This window comes from Anolis sagrei, chromosome 1 (genome assembly GCF_037176765.1).
Source record: "Anolis sagrei isolate rAnoSag1 chromosome 1, rAnoSag1.mat, whole genome shotgun sequence".
Taxonomy (NCBI): domain Eukaryota; kingdom Metazoa; phylum Chordata; class Lepidosauria; order Squamata; family Dactyloidae; genus Anolis; species Anolis sagrei.
Window position 1 is genome coordinate 147,450,270 of NC_090021.1, and position 9,160 is coordinate 147,459,429.

Consider the following 9,160-nt stretch of genomic DNA (forward strand, 5'->3'; position numbering starts at 1 on the left):
TGAGTTCTCTCTAGAGGTGTGCAATTCAGGTAAACCCTGTGCTGTTTTCGGTGTCCAATTTTTGGGTGCCCCTGGGAAGATCTGGCTCATTGGGGGCAATGGGGGAACTTCTGAGGCTTCCCTTTCCATCATTTTTATGACTTTCAGGACAAAAATGGCCATACTTGGAGGGCACATTTACCATTGCATGCCCACCAAGTTTCAGAACATTTGGGCCATCTATTGATATTGATATTGATATTGGGAAGGTAACGGCGTTCCATGCAGTCATGCCGGCCACATGACCTTGGAGGTGTCTAAGGACATCGCTGGCTCTTCGGCTTAGAAATGGAGATGAGCACCACACCCCAGAGTCAGACATGACTGGACTTAACGTCAGGGGACTACCTTTACCTTTACTATTGATTTTTAGGAAATTTTTAAAGTTTCTAAAAATAAAAGTTCCTTTACAAAACGTATTCCTTGGAATTTCTCCACAGCAACAGTATAGGAGGAGGAGGAGCAGCAAGGCATCATTCCTGCCAACTTTCATAAAGATCCACACATCCCACAATTTTTAGGAATTTGTTTAAAAAAATTACTAATAAAAACAAATGTTGTTCCCAATCTTTTGCATGTCTACATGGTTGACAAGCCAAGTGAACTGGGGCAGGGGAGGGGAATAAATGAGTCAGTCAAAGAGGTGAACAACAAGAAGAAAGAGTGATGTATTGTCGAAGGCTTTCATGGCTGGAATCACTAGGTTCTTGTGGATTTTTTCGGGCTATAGGGCCATGTTCTAGAGGCATTTCTCCTCATGTTTCGCCTGCATCTATGGCAAGCATCCTCAGAGGTAGTGAGGTCTGTTGGAATTCCAACAGACCTCACTACCTCTGAGGATGCTTGCCATAGATGCAGGCGAAACGTCAGGAGAAATGCCTCTAGAACATGGTCCTATAGCCCGAAAAAACCCACAAGAACCTAAGAAGAAAGAGCCTTTTTTTGTCAATAAATAAATGCATTTGGGGGAGGGGGAAAGAAAGGTGCAGGACAGAGTACAGAGACAACAAGAAGGAAATGGCTGGGGAGGGATTGAACTCTCCCCATGGGGACTCAAGGGAGTTAGGCTATCTCCTCCCTTCACTAAAACACCCTCCCACAAAGGTAAAATATATGTAAGCATTGCAAACACCCCCACCAAAATGCCCTTTCCCAGCCCTCTCCCCAAATGCACACCAACCCTCACTCCCCTAGTGAAATAAGAAAAAGAAGGTCTGGAAGATATTAAACTAATAAAATTTAATAAAAAACCAAAGGAAAGATTGGAATTGAGTTCAAAAGCAATTCTAAGCAGTGATAGTACTGAGATTGAACACAGACCCAGCTACTCTGTGTCTTTCTTAGAAGCCTGGAAGCCACAGAAAAATGGAGGAGCTTGCCCTGGTATGTATAAACCAGCTTGGCAAAAAAACATGTGATCCACTTTCTTGGTCTGATTGGCTCAGGCAAGGCTCAGGGGACCCCCCCCCCCCCAATCGTGTGCAACTGCTGCCACAGCACAACTGAAGGCAGCAATTTTTGGCAGCCACATGGTCCATTTTGGCTAAGTCAAACCAAGCTGCTCCATTTCCAGGAATTCGGTTTCCGAAACTGCCGGATTTCCCACATCCCATTTTGAAAAACAGCACTGTACACACCCCTAGTTCTCACAGGATGGCAGGATCTAAATTTGCAAGCAGTTGTACTGAAAGTAGTACATCATCTTCTATTTATTCAAAGGGGGCTCCCTTCCATCTGGTATGGCTCCCCCACTTAGCAGCAACAATGGGAAAGATCATGTGGATCCAGAATTGGTCTTCAAAGTCCTTTACAGATCCATCTCCAAGACTCTACATCTACACTCGGTCATGAGATCACCAGTGCATGAAAGTTTTCATCTTATATCCACCTACCCAGTTGATCATAGGTCTTCAATGGGGGAAAAAGTCTGAGCATATGTATATATGGCTGCACTGTGAGTAGTTGATGCATTTGGAGTTGAAGCAATGGATACCAAGTTTGATTAATGAGCAGTGATTGATTTTTGAAATACTTTATTTCTTTTACAGAACTGCTGACCATCAGGATGTAGATCAATATGATGTTTCAGCTTGAGTCAACTGGTTTCAGAGAACAGATAACAACAACAACAACAACATTTTTTATACCCCGCCAAGGGGACTCGGGGTGGCTTACAAAGGGACAAGCTCAATACAGATAAAAACAAAATGCAATAAATTCAATCAAATAAGAACATTACACAGTAACAAACATCATCATAAAACAATCATATGTTTGAGATAATGTAGACATAGGGTTCAGGTACAAGTGAGTACAAAGCTTCCTAAATGGGGCCAGTGGGAAGTGCAAGATTCAAATAATTAAGGAGTAGGAATATTATCTCACAACCACCGAAAAATAGAAGGAAGTCAAACTAACCATTTCCCTTTTTTTCCCTTCTTTTTTTCTTATTTTCCCTTCAGTTTTCTTGATTAAGTTTTTTGTACTCCCCAATCTCCAATTCCCAACTCTTTCCCATTTTCTAATTTTTCTGTTTGGAAATTGTTCTCACTCTTTCAATGTTCTATCTCCTTTCAAGTAAAAGTATAATAAAAATTAATGGGGGGGGGGGGGGGAGAAGTAGGAATATCCTTAGAAAAGGTGTCATAGTAAGCCAATAGGAGGGCCGCAATAAAGTGTAGGATTTAGAATAGGATCGAAATGGGTCTCCAGTGAAAACTGCCTAATAGAAAGCACAATGGAACATCCCGTTTTTAATTCCCTCCAAAAGGTGGACAAGGTAGGAGCCTGTCTAATCTCCATGAGGAGGTAGTTCTAATGCTGGGGGGCCACTACCGATAAGGCCTTCACCCTCGTCCCCACCGATCACACTTGAGATGGCAGTGGAAGCGAAAGAAGAACCTCCCTGGATAATCTTAGGGTGCGTACTGGTTCGTTATGTTACTGAAGGAGCTCTGTCTTTTGTTTTGGTTCATATACTAAATATTCACCTGTTTTTTCATATCAGCATAATTTACTTTAAATGGCTTGGTAAAGCCCAGGTTTAAAGGTGAATTAGGAAAAGAACTCCCAGTGTTGGACAAACCGTACACCAAAAGCAATACATTATTTGACTTCCTCACAGTATTGAGTGCTTTGCATGGTTACAGAATTGGTACTACAAGAACTTAAGAAACTGCCTTAGACCATGTCAGACCACGGATGCAATAAAAAGCGTTTTACCCTTTAGGACAATCATATTAATTGAGCAGAAATTAAATATAAATTGGGCACAAAGTGGATAGATATAATGAAGCATCTTGGTAAGCAAATAGCATTTAAGTAGCAACTTGTAAGCATTCTGTTCAACAAGCACAGCAAGTAAATAGTTACAAAGGATTTGAAAAAGTCTTAACTACATATATTTAAATAATCAGCTAATAGATGTACTGCTTTGTTCAGAAAATGACGTTGTCTTTTTAATGACACTTTAATTCCCTACTATTGCTCTCTGTTGCTATTAGGCTGAGTTCAGTTCAGACACCTTGATAAAGGGGAGCATGTTGTAACATGCTCTAAATCCAGTGCCACAAATTCCAGGCCTAGTCCAGCTACTGTTCCACTTAAGCTGGGCACAAAGTCTGGGTCATCACGACACTTCAGCAGAAAACATAGCTATAAATCATTTCACCCTGGCTATGCTGGGTGGGCACAGAAATGGTATTTTGTGAGTGTGGGGGAAGAGGACTCCAAAAGTGGGTAGAATATCTCTGGAGTGAAGGGACAAGTTCAAAGAGCATCTACTTAACCTTGCTTTGCTGCTTTGGGTCTACCCCAGCTCCACTGATGAGAAGCTGGCTGGGATTCCTGAGAGGAAAGCATTCCAAAAGTGGGTTGAACAGCTTGGGGTGATGAAGAAAGTCCCAGGTATACCCATGCTACCTCATTTGACTGCTTTGGACTTAACACTTTACTCCTGGACATGCTGGACAGGTTCCTTAAGAGTAGAGAACTAAGAGTGTATGTAAGATATCTCACTTGACTTCACCCTGTTATCTTGATAAAACCATGTAGTGAGAAAAGCAGTTTCAATTTTATATCCTGCTCTGAAGCTGCTTTGAAATGAGTCAAGAAAGTGTGGATCATCCAAAGCTATCTGAAGTTGGTGGGCAACTATCTTCCTGATCACCTTGCCCAATATTTACTGGTCTGTAAATATTATGGTTGTAGCCCTCAGTGTTGCAGTGGGTTAAATCGCTGAGCTGCTGAACTTGCTGATCGAAAGATTGCAGGTTTGAATCCAGGGAGTAGCGTGAGCTCCCTCTGTTAACTCCAGCTTCTGCAAACCTAGCAGTTCGAAAACATGCAAATGTTAGTAGATCAATAGGTATCACTCTGGTGGGAAGATAACAGCACTCCATGAATCATGCCAGTCATGACCTTGGAGGCATCTACGGACAACATCTTGGACCTTGGAGACATCTACGGTTCTTCGGTAGGGCCATGGGTAGGGTGCCAGCTTATAGCATGGTTGTGCCCAGTGACTCTTTGCTCCAACCAGCCACCAGCCAGCCACTAGCCAGTTGCCAGCCAGCTGCCAACCAGCCTTCTCCACCAATCTCCTGATGGGCCAGCTGGGTTGTGTGTGTACTTGTAACTTTTGGCCATGGGTAAGATGCCAGCTTATAGCACGGTTGTGTCTGGTGAGTGGTTGCTCCAGCGAGCTGCCTACCGTCAGCTGCCAGCCAGCCTCTAGCCAGCCAACCTCTAGCCTCTAGCCTGCCAGCCTTTTGCTGATGCTGTTTTATTGCTTACTGGTTTGCACCCAAAGGTCCTAACTTTTTTTTAATCAGGGGAGTGATAGGAATCCAAATAATTACAGTTTACAGGCCTGCACAATATATGACCCACAGGCTGGATTCACCCTGCGACAAACTTCCCTGCAGCCGACAGATGCTGCTTGGCCCTTCATATGCCCACCTTCCTAGTCAGGCAGACATGCAAAGGATGCAGGAGTGACCGATGTTTTTTTTAAAAAAAATATTGGTCCTTTACAAGGATCGGATTGTGTAGGCCTTGTGTATTGCATTAGAAGAAGGACTTACTTCTGCAGAAGAAGGAAAACCCTTCTTAAGTTCCATTGATGAATCAGTGAGGTTGTTTTTATAACCCACTCATATAACTGTTCACTGGAACAAGTGGAAGAACAAAGTTATAGACATCACAACATGCTTCACTGTGTTTTATTTCCATGTACACAATGTGCAGCATAACAAATAACTTTCAAAAATCCTGAAACTATAATTATAAACTACAATGCTATGAGGAAATGTTAGTAAGCAATGTATCTGACAATGTACCTTTACTATATGCCTGCCAAAAATATCATTTTTATGTTTACAGCGTGTACTAGAAATCTATCCTTGGACAACTGCATCCCTCTCTTGTTAGCTTTTATAAGGGTTGACTTTCTCAGATCTTTCAAGGTTAATTACAGCTTAACAGGACAAATGTAAAACACAAAATAAGTCAAGGAATTCTGTGCACAGTTCCATTCAGTAGTCCGGCATCCTGAAATCAGCGGAGACACATCATTTCCATTTTCACACCAACTCTAAAACTCTGAGAAACTGCAATTGTTAAGCTTCACATTCTTCTGTTAACAGGCACATCCTTTAGACCAGGGGTCCTCAAACTTTTTAAACAGAGGGCCAGGTCACAGTCCCTCAAACTGTTGGAGGGCCGGATTATAATCTGAAAAAAACATGAATGAATTCCTATGCACGCCGCACATATCTCATTTGTCGTGCAAAAAACACTTTAAAACAATACAATAATTAAAATGAAGAACAATTTCAACAAATATAAAATTATTAGTATTTCAATGTGAATTTTGGGCTTATGGCTGATGAGATAGGATTGCTGTTGTTGTTGTGTGTTTTCCAGTCATTTTAGACTTAGATTGACCCTGAGTGAGGGCCAGATAAATGACCTTGGAGGGCTGCATCTGGCCCCCAGGCCATAGTTTGAGGACCCCTGCTTTAGACAGTTTGGATGTCCAGTGTAGTGACTACTTTCAGATTTATTCCCTTGGAACTGTGCAGTTGTTAGTAGCTGGGTATTGAATCTGAGTCTCAGGATGGTTCCACACAGCCTTTTAACCTGGGAGCAATCGTGAATTGCGCCTGGGTTAAAGTCCACATACACCCCAGAAAGTGCATGCTTTTCTGGAGGGGGGTGATTCCCAGGACACAAAAGAACCCCCCCCCCCCCAAGAAAAGCCTTTAAAAAGAAAATAACTTACCTGGCCACCATTCCCCTTCTCTGGAACTCTCTTGGCACATAGGAATTATGCGTCAGGAGATGGGGGGGCAGAAGCACCAGGAGAGCACCGGAGAAGGGGAAATGGCAGCTGGGTAAGTTATTTTCCTTTTTAAAGGCTTTTCACCGGGGAGGGGGCTAAGGGCCCTCTCAGATATTCCAGGCTCATAGAGCCCAGAAAACACAAGAAGGCTGTGCAGTCGGCCCCCTCAGCCCAGACTCCACCCACAGCTGGAAAGACCCGGGTCTTTCAAGAAGACCCAGGTTTTTTCAGCTGACTAATTACTTCACGATAACGTATGGTTTTCCTGCTTTGTCCCGAAACCATTCACTTTTACATGGGGCATCGTTTGGATGACCCATGTGAAAACACGAGAGCTCAGACTTCTCAGGGGCTGTCTGGTTGCACCTTCAGATTTGTCTGAACACTACAATAAGACACATTGAGGTTATCATGTAACTGAAGTAAATGTTTTATATTAGAAGTGTTCAGCAGGCACTCTAGCATTTCCTACCATGACGGTTGTGGCTTTCTCAAAAAGCTGAAATGGAACATTTTTCAGTAATCTGTGGCCCCTTCCACACAGCTGAATAAAATCCCACATTATCTACTTTGAACTAGGATATATGGCAGTGTGAACTCAGATAACTCAGATAACTCTGTTCAAAGCAGATATTCTGCCTTGCTATTCTGGGTTTTATGTGCTGTGTGGAAGTGCCCTCTATAATGTTATTTTATTTAGCATATTTAGCATGTTTGTGTTAAATGTTATGTTTAAAAGCTTTATGTGGAAATTGTTTTATTGAAGGATTTGCAATCACATAATGAGAATAGTATATATTTGCCTTAACATGAGGTATCTATAATTCAGAGAAAGCTATTTTAGAACCACATGAGTAAAGGTAGTAGTATTTGATAGGCCTGGTTAACAACGGAAAAATTTGTTTCTAAAATCGATTCGTTTTTTGGGGGTTTTTGCATTTCGATATTTAAAAGAATTACAATTTTTTTCTCTAAAAAAGTTCAATATTTACGAAATTTCGTAAATGTAAAAAAATTACAAAACATTAACGAAATGATTTCCGAAACAATAACGAATCGATTCGTTAATGGTGGACGCGACCGCGCAATACGCTAAAAAACCTCCAAATGGGACAGGGGGAACTTCTGAAGCTTCCCTCTCCCTCTGTTGTTGACTGTTGGTGTGATATTATAATTTTTTTTTCACTAATTAAACAAAAAACTTGCCCCAGACATGCGGAAATAATAACGAAATGACCTCAAAACTATAACGAAACGAATACAATAACAAAATCCGAAGCATTTACGAAACGAAGTTAAAAATTCATTTCATTTTTAGGTTGCTCCAGAATGGTTTGTTATCGCTTCGTAATCAAGAAAATTAACGAATTTTTAACGAATTACGAATTAACGAAATGAAACCGCCCAGCCCTAGTATTTGATGCATCTTATATCAACAATTTCACTTTCTTTTGCTGAGGCATTATTAGACCTTCATCTTCACTGTCTATTTCATATAGAACAAACTGGTTGACTAAAACTAGCTGAACTTATATTTTGGATGGTTGTTGTCTGGCATGTGCCCACATTTTGTTTCTGATATATAGCAACCCTATCACAAGATTTTCTTGCAAATAATTATTCAGAGGTAATCCAATTGGTTTCCATGGCCAAGCAGAGACTCAAACCCTTGTCTGGAGTCATAGACCAACATCGTGGCTCTCACTACATAATGTTACAGAGTTAATTTTCTGATGAACTACCCTTCCTTGTGTCTATATATATGTGCGTGTGTGTGTGTGTTTATTTATTTCATATCCTGCCTTTCTCCTTGAACAAGATCCAAGATGGCTTGTACCATATTCAGGCTAGCTGGCTGCAGAGACCTGAATATTTATTTGCCCTTTTCCCCCTCTATCATGGAGCTTCCAAGGACGTGGTTTTATCATTATACCTTTTTTGAGATGATTATATATATATGCCTCTGATGCAGGGTTTTTAGGAAATGAGTAGTAGTCATTTACAAAGCAGGAAGTGAGTCTGTCACATATATACACCTCTCCAGTGCACTTTTGATCAAACTCCTCCTGGTGACCAGAAAAGACAGAAAATAATATCCTTAGATCGGTAAAGACTTGTAAAGGTAAATTCTTTTTTTAAATGAAAAAACTGCTTCCTGAAGAAATACTTTCACATTCATATTTCAGTATATCTTTCACATGAAGTCTCTTTTGATTATCTTGTAAAAGGGAAAATAAACAGTGTGGCCAATGGCATTTATAATAAAGATTGCTTCTCAAGAGAGTTGTTTACAGTTTGGATGTATTTCCATTATAGCAAATTTTACAACTATATATATTAAGTATCACTGTAATCAATTAGTTTAGTATTAGAGTGTTAACAGCTTACTATGTCCAGCATATTAAAAGAGCTGTCCTACTTGATTAAGGCTATGTTGTGTATATTATTTGCTTTTGAGTGCAAGGGCTTTCTTTCACAATTGTTCAGAATAGAAAGTTTGGTCCAAGCTAAGCAGTCTTTAACACTTTCCCATTGCTGCCGCCCTGATCAAGATGGGATTTTTCCATCCCCTGTATGCATGTGTTCACACTTTTTCCAATGCAAATGCAATATTTCTGAAACCAAGACCAACCTAAACCACACTGAGGGTATCATAATAGCCATATTTGCTAGGAAAATAAGTCCCATCTTCTAAGAAACATCCTTATCAAACATGCACCCTGGTTAAGCAATAAGCGATTCTAATAAGATCTGCCGATTCTTTTTGTTTTCCCAGAA